Genomic DNA, 14,588 nt, shown 5'->3' with positions numbered 1-14,588 from the left:
TAAAAACAAATACCAGCAGGATGGCCTAGTGGTTAAAGGCTACTGCAGTTTCACCATGTGATTCACGGTTCGAATCCCGGTGAAACCTTTGGTAACATTACAGAATTGCCTGATGATGATTACGTTGGCGGTTTTCGAAATAGGTCCATCGCAATATGCCAGTAAATGTTTCCTTCTTTTCAGTTTCTCTTAGAAAACATAATAATTGAAATTAAAGTATTATAAGCCGGTGTTAAGGTCATGAATTCTTAAATATAAGTATAAACTTAACACACCATTAAACAAACATACATTTATATTTCCTATTTCATTTGCATTTTTCCTCATTTTGTTCTATTTTATTTCATTGCATTCCACTTAATTGAACTTTGTTTCCTTTTATTTCAATTCATTCCATTTTATTTCGATTCATTTCATTTAATACCATGTTATTTCATTTTATCCTATTTGATTTCAATTAATTCCTTTCATTTCATTCCATTTCATTTCGTTTCACTTATTAACAATCTATTTCATTTAGTTTCATTTCAAATGGTTTCATTTTATTTCGTTTCATTTCACTTAAGTTCATGTCATTTCATGTTATCTTATTTAATTTCAATTAATTTCTAGCATTTTATTCCATTTCATTTCGTTTCACTTCATAATATTCTATTTTATTTAGTTTCATTTCATATAGTTCCATATTATTTCGTTTTATTTCTTTTCATTTTCAAACGATTTTTATTTTTTCATTTCATTTCATATCATTCGGTTCCTTTTCATATAGTTTCAAATTGCTTTGTTTCTTTTCCATATCACTCCATTTTATACCGTTTAGTTTCATATTATTTCGTTTTATTTCTTTTCATTTCCATATGATTTATGTATTTTTTCATTTCTTTTTATATCATTCCGTTCCTTTTCATTTATTTATTTTTTTTTATAATTTCATTTTGTTCCTTTTCATTTCAATTTATTTCGTTGCGTTATGCTCTACTTAGTTTCATATTATTTCATTAAGTTTAAATTCGTTTCAATATATTTCGTTTTATTTCATTTCTTTTCACTCCATTTCATTTCGTTTCACTCAATTTCATTTCGTTTCGTTCCATTTTATTTAAATGTGTTAAATTTAAATTTCGTTTAATTTTATTTTTTTTAATTAAATTTCGTTTGGTTTTATTTTATTTTATTCTACTTTATTTTCCTTTATTTCATTTTGTTTCATATTACTTTATATCTATTTCATTTAATTTCATTCCACTTGATTTCGTTTTGTTTCACGTTATTTCGTTTCATTTCATTTTATTTTTATTAATTTCTTTGTATTACATATCGTTTCATTGCTTTCCATTCCAAATTTATTCTTTACTTTTTGTTTCATTATATATCATTCCATTCCATTTTGTTTCACTACATCTTATTTCATTCCTTTTCATTTAAGTTTATTTCTTTTTCACTTTTTTCATTTCATTTTTTTCGTTTCCTTTAATTACTCATTTAATTTAGTATTGTTGCATCTCGTTTCGTTACATTTTTTGTTCATTTATTTTTATTTCATTTCAATTCGCTTCATTTCGTTCCATTTTTTTCATTTTGTATCATTTCATTTTATTTCGCTTCATGTCGTTTCCGTTTCGTTTCGCGTTGTTCCACTTCACTTCCTTTAATTTCATTTCATATAATTTCACTTTCTCCTATTTTATTTCATTTAATACATAGCATTCTACTTCATTTTGTTCTATTTTATTTCAATGCATTCCATTCATTTCGTTTAATTTCATTTAATGTCATGTCCTTTCATTTTATCTTATTTAATTTCAATTAATTACATTCACTTCATCTCGTTTCACTTTAAAATCTATTTTATTTAGTTTCATTTTATATAGTTTCATATTATTCCACTTTATTTCTTTTCATTTACATATGATTTATATTTTGTTCATTTAATTTTATACCATTCATTTCTCTTCATATAGTTTCATGTTTGTTTCTTTTCCGAATCATTTCACTTTATTCTATTTCATTTCATTCCGTTTCATTTCAAATAGTTTCAAATTTTTTCGTTTCAGTTAATTCTTTTCCGTTTCATTTTATTTCGTCTCATCTCACTTCATTCCCTTTCATTTCATTGAAATTTATTTTTCTTTTAATTCGTTCCACTCAATTCTTGTTATGCCAAATCACTTTATTTAATTTTATTCCATTTCATTTTCTTTAGTTTCATTCCAAATTATTTTTTTACTTTATTTATTTTATTTTATTTATTTTATTTTATTTTACTTTTAATTATTTACTTTAATAAAATTTTGTTTTGATTTATTTTATTTTGTTTCAATTTACTTTATTTATTTTATTTTATGTTATTTTTTATCGTTTTCAATTTTAGTTCATTTTATTCTATTATTATTGTATTTACATTTTTTTTTATTTAAAATATAAATTATATAAAATTTATATGAAATTTGTAAATAAAAAAAAATTATAAAAAGTATGGAACATATTGTTGGAAATTTTTTGTAAATAAAAAATTCAATCAAAAATTTGGAGCATTTTTATGGAAAATTTTGGAGCATGTGGGATATTTGGGTATTAGGAAAGCGGTTTTTGGATCTTTTAAAGGACGGTCTGGCAGCACTGCACATTGACGTTCAAAGCTGTCATTTGCACCTAAAAGTATGCAGTAGTTGCCGACTGACAGCTCACACGTACACGAAATATCCCATTTCACCATGGATAATATCGGCGCCTCGCCGACAAAATTATCCAACTTATTATCCAATTTTTTGGGCAGCGTCAGTATATGATTACCCAAGTTTTTATCCACTCATGGTTGGTAGGGTATTTGTAGTTTATACCCTGCCAACCAACGCTAACCGCTTTTTGCCAATTTCACTTCGAATTACAACACAATCTCATATTTATCTAGAAAATACCAACACCAGCGCACAGTTATGGGATATTTTCCAAATTTCACCTGCACTTAAAAGTATGTGAAAAAATCCTAAAGTAAATAAGACAGCTGTCACTAATAAATACAAAATTTTACGTAAATGAAATAAAATGTATTTATCAATAAAAATTCCATTGTTTGTGCGAAAATTAAGGTAAATATATTTCCAAATATTCTTTAGTAGATTTTAATAATCGGGGATTGCCCATATTGCTTTTTCAAATGTATGAAAACATTTATTTGGAGCAATTTTATAATTTATTTAATAATTTGGTAAAAATTTAAACAACGTTTCTTTGAAAACCGCCGTACCAAGCATAGCTTTAACACATAATTGCATACGAAGTATGCAATGTGTAAAAGATTAAAATATGCAAAAAGAAGGCAATTGGGAAGAACTTTACAACAGGCATGACGTAGCTGAATGCGTTTACAACCATTTCAACTATCGTAGGAGTGCGAGTTCGACTCCCACTCCCGGGAGAAAAGGCTTTGAAGAGATTTACAAGGTATAATCGAAACAGCTGTCGCCTTGTCCGTCCTGATGTCACGTTGTTTAAATTTTTCCCAAATTATTAAATAAATTCTTTAGTAGTTTTTACATAAGAATCTTTTAATAAAGTTTCTATTTCTACAGGTTTTCAATGGAAAAAACGGGATTAAGAAATTAAGGAGCGGAAGTAAAATAGCAACGGTATTCACATTACAATGCAATTATAACGAGTAGCAATGACAGTGACTGCAGTGGTCGACAAAACCAGGCAGGCGAGAGGGTCAGATTCGACCCCTTGTAATTAGAGATGGCAAACAAAATAAAAATAATGGCTTAATTAATTATATGATTAATTGAAAAAGTAAAATAATTGCTTGCAATTAATTGCAATTAATAAGAATTAATCGATTAATTGCCTATTTATAAAATATAATGATAAAACAATTGAGTCTTCTGTTAAAAAAGCTACGACAATGCATTAATATAATTAAAAACAATTTGCTTGGACAAATTCTTTTATTTAGCCAAGTTTGTAGAAATAATAGTTTTGACAGCCGTTTAGTTGTTAGTCGGTTTCTTTTTAATGTTGCGGTGGATCCAGCCTTGGAAAGCAACCGATCCGCAGGCACTGATGTTCCAATCAAGTGGCAATAATTTTTAGAGACTTCATAGAGCTTGGCATAAACTGTTTTCATGTCATCCCAAGCATCTACTACGTTCGATTTAAGTGGCAAAACTTGGGAGGTTAAATAAAAATTGAGCTCGTCTTGAGGTTGCACATCGTCACATGCTCTCTTTTTTTTGTGCGCGAGAGTTTTGTGTGGAGCCCATAAGTCAAAATCATGTTCTGATTCCACCGATGACTCACTTTCTGTTTCCATATTGACATCTTTTTTGGTTATTTCAGCACGAATGTATCTTAATACCGACGCCAAAGCCACCGGATCCTTAAAATTAACCCTTTTAAATCTTGGATCCAAGATAGTGGATGCAGCTAAGAGAAAAGACTATTCTGTGGTCGCAAATCTTTTATCAAATTGCTTTAAAATTTCTTGTTTCAGTTTTTGTGCTGCTGGTTGACATGGGTGAATTTTCGAAATTTGTTCATGACCGCAATGAACTAGAGGTATTATTTGGCTGAGAGTTCCATGTCGTTCGCCACTTATCTGCACTGTCATGGCCTCTAAAGGTCTTAAAATTGTACATATTTCCATTAGTTCATCCTTTTCTCTTGAAGTTATCATGGGCGGAGAATCCGGATAATTTAACAAAATTTGGCTGACGTAGGCGCTAAGTTTGATGAATCGCTCTATCATATAATACGTGGAATTCCAGCGCGTATTTACATCTAGTAAAAATTTCAAAAATTTACCCTCTGGTACGCCAGCGGCTGCTTGCACCTTTCGTATGTCGTCATTGGCTTTAACGCTGCGTTTGAATTATTTCACAATTGTTTTGCATTTTAAAATAATGCCTTGTACAGCAGAAATAGCTAATGAATTCGAACAAACCAAATTCAGCGTATGGGCGAAACATGGAATATGACGCTTTTTTCCGAATTTTTCATAGATTGCACTGACAATATTTCTTGCATTGTCTGTGACAACAGCCTTAACGTTATCTTCCTCAAGAGAAAAATTTTTTCATTGCATCGGACAAAATCTCAGATATATGAGAAGCTGTATGGGACTCACTCAATTCATACACACCAATTGTTCCATTAAATGGCTTTGTTTCAAGCAACCCATGAACGGTTATTCCCAACATGCTTTTCATGTCTATATTAGTCCATATATCAGTGGTCAGTGTTACACAATGCAGATTTGAAAGCAATGACACACATTTTTTTTTCCTCTTCATACAGTTTATCAATTTTAGCCTTTATCGTGTTCCTTGTTGGCACTTTGTAAAGTGGGAAATTTTGCTTCATAAAGTGTAAGAAGCCAGCACCTTTAATAAAAGTTAAATTTCTTAGAATAAAATAATAGAATAATTAATGAACACAAAACCTACCTTCGAAAAACGTAAACGGCAAATTATCTTTGACGATCATGTGTATGATTCCATGTGTAATTTTCTTGTTTTTCGTTCCAGAGGAATATCTTTGAATGTTGGTAAATGCTTTTAAAATTAATGGTTGACTGGCGGTGCTACTCAACTGACTTGGCCGGCTACTTGGCTGACTGGCGCTACTACTCTGCATTTCATCTGTGCTACCTTCGCATTCATTTGTCATATCGACCACAGTATCCACACTATTTTCATCAATAATGCATCAATAATGCATTACGCACCCATTCTTTGAAGGAAATTAACTATTTTATTTTACCTTAAACTTATCAACTTCAGCTGCATGTTTCAATTTTAAATGCTGGAACATGTTTGATGTGTTGTTTGAAAATTTTAACTTTTTCTTGCCAAAACTACACACAACCAGGTTGTTTTTTCTTTATTAAAATATTTCCACGCTTTATTTTTGATAGGAGCTATTTTGCGCAATGTTAGTGAACAAGAATCTTAGTGAAAAAACAAAGAAACAATGCTGCCAAGCACAGAAAAACATGTGGGTAAAAACGATTATTTTGTCAATTAATCGATTAAAATTGCAATTAATTGAAAGAAAGTCTACGATACAATTAAATCATTAATTGGCCAAAATTAATCGATTATTTCAATCTTTGCGATTAATCTTGCCATCCCTACTTGTAATGTATACAAAGTGAATGCATACATATCTACACACACAACACCCGCGGTGTCTAAGTTGTTTAGTCTGTAACTAAGAATTTGTTGACACCGCGTATTCCTCTACTCCAACATTTTCACACGCTTTCAGCAAGTGCATTGAAGCAACTTATGAATGTGTGTACGAATGTGTATGCATACGCTGAGCTACATGACTTTTGTTATTTTGTTAGACTTAGTAAGGATGTAAGAATTAGAGTAAATATGTATTTGTTTATGTAGTAACTAAGTAGCGCATAAGAATTATGTATAAATACGCTGAAGTTTTTATTAATTACGAAGATTCGGTATTCGGCACTCAAGGGTGCCACCTCCTTAAATAATCTTGTTTAATCATTTAGGGGTATTCGGCACTTAATGGTGCCTCCACCCAAATAAATAAATTAATCTATTTCACATGGCGATCCTGCCACTTGACAATCGCAACCAATAAAGGACATCAACATTACCAGTCCCTGATAGCGACGGTTTCGAAAAATAAGGTGGTAATTTATATAGACGTGCCCAGTTCCTGAGAGCGCTGTTTTCGAAAAATAAGGTGGTAATTTATATAGACGTGCCCAATTACTGAGAGTGACGGAATCAAAACCCAACGGGATAAAAATGGAGCCTACATATTAAGCAAAAGCGTTCACAGTACACAACATTGAAGGGACATAATTGAACATCCATTAACGTAATAACAGACAGAAAATAATAAGCGGCATACAAAGTGGAATAATACTGAAGAAGGACAAGAAAAAAGAGAATCCCCTATCCGCGCTTCGAGGGAGATCTTAAGGCCACAATAGAGCTGCACGGTTGGCGCAGGGGTGCTCAAATGGCGGACAAGGCGAAACATGTGTGCAAAGATGGTACCAAAGTAGTGGAAGAAGTAGGGTCAGTAGAAACAATGGAAGAGAATAGCTTAAGCTGCAACCGTGTTAACTTTTATACTGACAGTCAAGCAGAAATTAAGGCAATCTCGCATAGCACAGCATCTAAATGCGTGTTAGAGTGTAAGCAGTCTATGGAGAGAATAGGGACAGGGAGAAGAATACATGCTATTTAATTATATTCCCGTTTCCATTTTATACCTATTGTTTCATTAGATTTCTTTTCTTTTTCTTTCATTTCTTAAATTTCTTTTTTCATTTTATTTCGTTTCATTTCAAATTATTCCATTTCATTTCGTTTTATTTTATTCCATGTCATGTTATTTTATTTCGTTTCATTTCATAACATTTCGTTTCATTACATTCCTTTCTATTTTATTCTATTTCGTTGTTTACTTTATTTCTTTTTTTACTTTATTTCAAATCTTTTCTTTTATTTTATTTCATTCTGTTTTATTTAATTTCGTTTCATTTTATTTCGCTTCATTTTGTCAGTTTCAATTTTATTCCATTTCGTTTCATTCTATTTAATTTCATTTAATTTTTTTCATTTCATTGTATTTAATACCGTTTCATTACTTTCCATTTCAAATGTATTCATTCAATTTTGTTTCATAATATTTTATTCCATTCCATTTTGTTTAATTTTATTTCTTTTTGATCCATTTTATTCTTTTTTTTTTACTTTTTTTCGTTTCATTATAATTTCATTTTATTTTATAATATTTAGATTTTTTTTTTCGTTTCATTTTATTCCATTTAATTTAATTTAACTTCATTTCATTCCGTTTAATTTGAAATAGTTTCAAATTTGTTTGTTTCAGTTAATTTTTTCTGTTTCATTTCTCTTCTTTCTGTTTCACTTTATTTTGTCTCATCTCTTTTTCATTCCATTTCATTTCATTGAATTTATTTTATTTTTCTTTTAATTCGTTGAACTATATTTTTGTTTTGCCAAATCACTTTTTTTAATTTTATTCCATTCCATTTTCTTTAGTTTCATTTCAACTTATTTTTTTACTTCATTTTATTTTATTTTTTTTATTTATTTTAATTACATTATCTCTTATTTATTTTGTTTTGTTTCATTTTAATTAATTTATTTTATTTTGTTTTATGTTATTTTTCTTATCGTTTTAAATTTTAGTTCTTTTTATTTTATTGTTATTGTGTTTAAATTTTTTATTAAAAATTTAAATTATATAAAATGTATATGAAAATGGTAAATACAAAAAAAAATTTATAAAAAGTATGGAACATTTTGTTGGGAATTTTTTGTACATAAAAAGTGAATGGAAAATTTGGAGCATTTTTGTGGCGCGTGGGATTTTTGGGTATTAGGAAAACGGTTTTTGGATCTTTAAAAAAACGATCTGACAACACTGCAAGTTGACGTGCAAAGCTATCATTTGCACCTAAAAGTGTGCAGTAGTTGCGCACTGACATCTCACACGTTCACGAAATATCTCATTTCACCATGGATAATATCGGCGCCTCGCCGAACAAAATTATCCAACTTATTATCCAATTTTTTGGGCAGCGTCAGTATATGATTATCCAAGTTTTTATACACTCATGGTTAATAGGTATTTGTAATTTATACCTTTCCAACCAACGCTAACCACTTTTTGTCATTTTCACCTCGAATTCCAACACCATCTCACATTTTTCTAAAATCATACTAACACCATCACAAAATCATGGGATATATATGCGCCTAAAAGTATGTGGATGACAACTTACAAAAAAAATCCTAAAATAAATAGACAGCTGTCATTAAAAATTAATATTTTACGCAATTAAGCAGATTTGGGAACATTTCTGCATTTTCTTCAAAGAAATAGCGCTTTTTGACGGTAAATGGAGGTAAGTACTTTTGCAACATTTATATGTTGGTTTTGAGATTACTAACAATAATTTATTTTCTATTTTAGCAGGTTTTCAGGTGGAGAATCTTGCAAGTTTACTTGAGAATGCTGTAGCTATTGGAGATGCATGGTGATACTGGGCATTTCGCTGTAAGTACATAGTTTAATGAAAATCAAATACAATTGCATTGTACCTTAAGCAGGAGAGCTGCAATTTTTGATGCCTCCAAATCGTGTTCGATTGCAGGAGTACTAAATTGTACCCCCAAATCATGTGATGTCCATAGGTACTTATGTATAAATGTATGTACATGCTTAAATGCAACCATTCTTTTTGATTTATTGTTTCTTTGTTATAGGTTATCGTGCGACCTGAAAAGTTCCGGCAACGACCCGGCGATGTTCCAGAATACAAGTCTCACTTAGATTAACACCATTTAATTTAGTTAATAATATATGTATTAATTATGTAATATAAGTTTGAGACAATTAATTTTTTTAATTTAATTTCCTTTTGTTTCATTTCATTTCATTCCATTTAATTGAATTTTATTTTATTTCGTTTCATAGAATTTTCTTAAATTTAATTTAGTTTCCTTAATTTTTTTTCATTGCATTCCATTTTATTTAATTTTATTTTATTCCGTTCCATGAAATTTTGTTTAGTTTCTCAATTTTATTTCATTTCATTTCAATTAAATCCATTTCATTTCTTTACTTTAACTTAATTAACTTTAATTTAACTTAAATTCGTTCATTTTCATTTCATTTCCTTTTACTAGATATAATTTCTTTAATTTTCGTTTCCATATCATTTAATTTTTTGTCAATTTCATTTCATTATGTTTCATATCATTTCGTTTTATATCTTTTCATTGCCATATGATTTTAATTTTTTTCATATCATTTAAATCATTCCATTTCATTTCATATAGTTTCATATCTTTTTGTTTCTTTTCCATATCATTTCATTTTTTATTCATTTCACTCAATTTCGTTTCGCTCCGCTCTATTTTGTTTCATATTATTTCTTTTCGTTTCAATCAATTTCATTTCGTTTCGTTCCATGTTATTTAGTTGTGTTTAGTTTAAATTTCGTTTTATTTAATTTAAATCATTTTGTTTCATATTACTTCATATCCATTTCATTTAATTTCGTTCCACTTGATTTCATTTCATTTTATTTAATTCCATGTCATTTCATTTAATTTAATATCATTCATTTCATTTCGTTTCACTTCAAAATATTCTAATTTATTTAGGTGCATTTCATATAGTGTTTTCTGTCATTTCATTTCGTTTCACTTCATAATATTATAATTTTTTTAGTTGCATTTCATATAGTTTCATATCATTTCGTTTTATTTCTTTTCAGTGCCATATGATTTTAATTTTTTTCATATCATTTTATATCATTCCATGGCATTTCATGTAGTTTCATATTTTTTTGTTTATTTTCCATATCATTAAATTTATTCTATTTCGTTTCACCTAATTTCGTTTCGTTCCGCTCTATTTGGCTTCATATTATTTAATTTCGTTTAAATTCGTTTCAATACATTTATTTTGTTTCATTTCGTTTCACTCAATTCAAATTCGTTTAATTCAATTTTATTTTCGTTCCACTTTATTTAATTGTGTTTAGTTTAAATTTCGATTTATTTTATTTTTTTATTTTATTCTACTTTATTTTATTTTATTTTATTTTATTTTATTTTATTTTATTTTATTTTACTTCATTTTGTTTCATATTGCTTCATATCCATTTCATTTAAATTCATTCCACTTGATTTCATTTCATTTAATTTAATTCCATATCATTTCATTTTTTATTTCATTCCGTTTAATTTCATATGGTTTCATATTTTTATGTTTCAGTTAACTTTTTTCTGTTTCATTTCACTTCTTCCCGTTTCATTTTATTTTGTTTCATCTCATTTCATTCCATTTCATTTCATTGAATTTATTTTTCTTTTAATTCGTTCCACTCCATTTTTTTAGGTTAATTCACTTTATTTAATTGCATTCTATTTCATTTTCTTTAGTTTCATTCCAACTTATTTTTTTACTTTATTTATTTTATTTTATTCATTTTATTTTATTTTAATTTATTTACTTAAATTTAATTTTCCTTTATGTTTTATTTTATTTTGTTTTGTTTCATTCTAATTTATTTAATTCAATTTATTTTAATTTATTTTATGTTATTTTTTGTATCATTTTCAATTTATTTGATTTTATTCCATTGTTATTTTGTTTAAATTTTTTTTATTAAAAATGTTAATTATATAAAATTTATATGGAAAATATGAAATCTTTCTTTGGGAATTTTTTGTACATAAAAAAGTTAATAAAAAAGTTTGAGCAGTTTTCATTTCACATGTGGAATTTTTGTTTGATTAACTTTTTAATTTTAATTTGACCACCAGTATGGCTCCGCCAATGAAAAAAATCACAACACGGCAAACGGTTTCTTCTCCGCTTCATACACCAACATTTGTTAAGCCTACGAAAATTGAGAGCCCACCGGCGGTTTCAGGTGAGATTTCGCGCCTTGAAGCAAAATTTATACTGTGGAAAGAGAGCATGTTAGAGGAAATTGCGGAAAAAGTAAGGGATCAACTAAGGGAATCGGAACAGCGGGTTCTTCAGAGAGTGAGTGAGTTGGCTGCATAGATCTCGAATTTAAAGGGCAGCTTCAGCAGTCTACAGACCAGAGTACAGGCAGCGGAAATGAATGCAGTAAGCTTCGATCTGATGTCAACTCATTAAAGGCTCAGGTGAATGAATGTCAAAACAATGCCGTGCTATCTGATGTGCTGGTAAGTGGAGTCCCCCAAACACCAAACGAAGATATAGGCTAAGTCTTCACAAAAATATGTAACCCGGTTCAGTTGACCGCGCCGTCAATACGCTCTGCATTTCGCATTCAAAAGAGCAAGAACAAGAACAAAAACGGTAGCTCTCCCATCATAATAAAACTGAATCCACCCACTGCCGCTCCTTGCTATTAAGAGCAATTTCAAATTTTTGCAAATTATATAAAAGATCTATGACTCTCAGTGATATTGGGCGCAACGAAAGTGGAAATATATTTGTGTATGAGTGCCTAACTAAGAACAATCGCGAAACACTGCAGCATGCACTGCAACTAAAAAAAACAGAGAAAACTTACTTCTGTTTTCTTTATACGTGGAGATGTATACATATGTGCGTACACGTCAACAAGAGGAAGCAGTAAAAATCAGTGACAAAGAGAGCGCTGATCGAATTGCTGCAAGCGAGCAATGACAACAACAATGCATACTTATATTTGCAATGCAATGTTTTATGTGTTATTAGTTTTTAGTTTATTTCCATTTTATATTGTTCTTTTCTTTTTTCTACTTCCCCCCTCATACTGCTTTGTTGATATCATTTTGCTTCGTTGCTATGAGTTTGGTTAGCTTGACCAATAACTGCACTGACAGTGGACATGTGCGATGCATTTTGGGTAAAATTTGTAAAAGTCAAAAGAGGTTACATATATATCACTTAAATGTGCGGAGTCTTACGACTCAGAAACTTAATTTAATTTAATTGATTTAATTTGTCTTACGGAAACCTGGTTCGGATCCAACGGTTATGATGATCCTTATTCTATAAATAAATATGTACTGCTGAGGAATGACAGAAAAGATAACATTCGTGGTGGTGGTGTTGCAATTTACTGCAAAGATGTTTTAAATCCAAAAGTGGTTTATCGTTCAGAGTATGCAAACGAGGTTGAATGTAGTTTTATTGAAATAGGCGATGCCAGTACAAAGTGTGTATATTCTCGCACGGTGCATGGTAGCACGGAGAATATATATGTATATATATGGAAAAGGGAATAAAAGGCAAATGGTTGTATTAGTATAATGACAATAATTAGTTTCTTTAATGTGAAAATGGTACAATATTTTACCTTTGGTATGTGGCGTGACAGCAGCAGCGACTTTCTTCCGCCGTCGTTGAAATAGAACAGAAAACAAGAAAATGATCTCCGTTGTGTCGGACCGCAGATCGTGCGGGGGTTTTCCAAGGGATATTTGTTATCCGATGGAAAACTCAGTTACCCGTGTTAATCTGCTTATATGTGTGAGTAACTATATGAGGGTGTATGCATGTGTTTTAGCAATACATGACAGTGTATTTATGTAAATACATATGTGCAACTAAATAAATTATGCATTGGGGTGGCCTTGTAAAGTAGATATAAATATTTAGGTTCTGACCTAAACATGCCGGTCCCCTTGCGGTAAGCAACATCTGTGGGAGGAATCACATGCTTCAGCTGTCACGCACAGTAGTACTTAAAAACTAAATTTAATTTTTTGTTTATTTTGAACAAATATGTGTTGGCTGATCGCGCCCGTACTTGATCGATAATAGAGGCCGCTGTAGGAAGAAAAGAAGCAACATATTAAAGTTGAAAACAAGAACGGGTTACAATTCAACGCACTTTATTAGTATAAACCTCATTTGGATTTCGAGTTTTTCGTAGTCTGGACAAAGAGGACATGTCTCCATTCCAGATTTCGACGATTGTAAGATTGTTTTCCATCTGGACAAAGAGGCCAAGTCTCTGTTCCAGATTTTAACTTTATGAGATTTAAGGTTATATCCAGACGGAAAGGACGGGTATCCGTGCCAGATTGGATTTGTTTTTTATTTTTGGTTTTAATTTTAATAGAATGTTTTATTTTAAAATGAATATTGGTTGGTGGCGAACGCTTTAATAATTTTGAGTTATTTCGTCAAATTATATTGGCCCTCTAACATGCCTTTATGTGGCTGGCAACTCCACTTTCTGTGCTAAGGCCGAAAACTTGTAATTTGGAATACGACCGAAAAATTTGTTATTTCGAATATGATCGAAAGTTTGTAGCTTTATTTTTATTTTGTGACTACTTTTGTCACAAGATTCCTGCCACCCAAGAAAAGTTTCGCATTTCAGGCTAGTTTTTGCAGTATTCGACAAAAACTCTTGCTAAATAATTTTTAATTGTAAGTCATTCTTAACTTTTAGCGTTTTCTCCTATTTCTTTTGCCATTCGTGGTTATTTTTACAAGAAGATTCAGTAAAACATTCATGGCAGATTTAATTTTGAATATTGATGAAAAAAAAAAATGTTTCCTGTGATGTGCCTCGGGAACGTATATTGAAAATTGGTGTTCATTTATTTTGCTGATATGGCAACACTACACGGCGAAATTGAAGTGTTAAGTGAAAGAGAATGAAAGAATGACAAATGGAAGAAGAAGAATGCCATTACATTATAAACATGATCATGGTAAGTAAACAAGTTGTAAAATTTTATAATTTGTGTTAAATTAATCATTTTAATAACTTCTTGTTTTCTTTTCTTTTCAGATTATGCAAATTACTATGAACTCCTTGGGGTACACACGTACTTGCACGCCTGAATATTGATGCACTCCAAAAAGAATGGTTTGAAGTTTTGCCCTTCACGGATGAAGGTGGACATCAAACAAATATACATATGCCAATTATGTCCCGGAATAATGTAAGATGTTTTAAGACAAGATGTGCATTTAAGTTTTCTTTCTAGTTTTTGTGCTAGAAAATCCAGAAATGATCGCAAAAGGGATCAGTTATATGAGTAGGTTTGTGCAAAGTTAATTTGCAA

The 14,588-nt window shown here is 30.0% G+C and overlaps 1 pseudogene; it reads right to left on the bottom strand.

The window, feature by feature from the left end:
• Positions 1–4,944: 4,944 nt before the first annotated feature.
• On the bottom strand, positions 4,945–5,664 carry LOC137235034 (uncharacterized; annotated as a pseudogene).
• Between the last annotated feature and the right edge of the window lie 8,924 nt (positions 5,665–14,588).

Source organism: Eurosta solidaginis, chromosome X (genome assembly GCF_040869045.1).
Source record: "Eurosta solidaginis isolate ZX-2024a chromosome X, ASM4086904v1, whole genome shotgun sequence".
Lineage (NCBI taxonomy): Eukaryota > Metazoa > Arthropoda > Insecta > Diptera > Tephritidae > Eurosta > Eurosta solidaginis.
The sequence above is the reverse complement of the archived record's forward strand: the minus strand, read 5'-3'. Positions and strand labels throughout refer to the sequence as shown.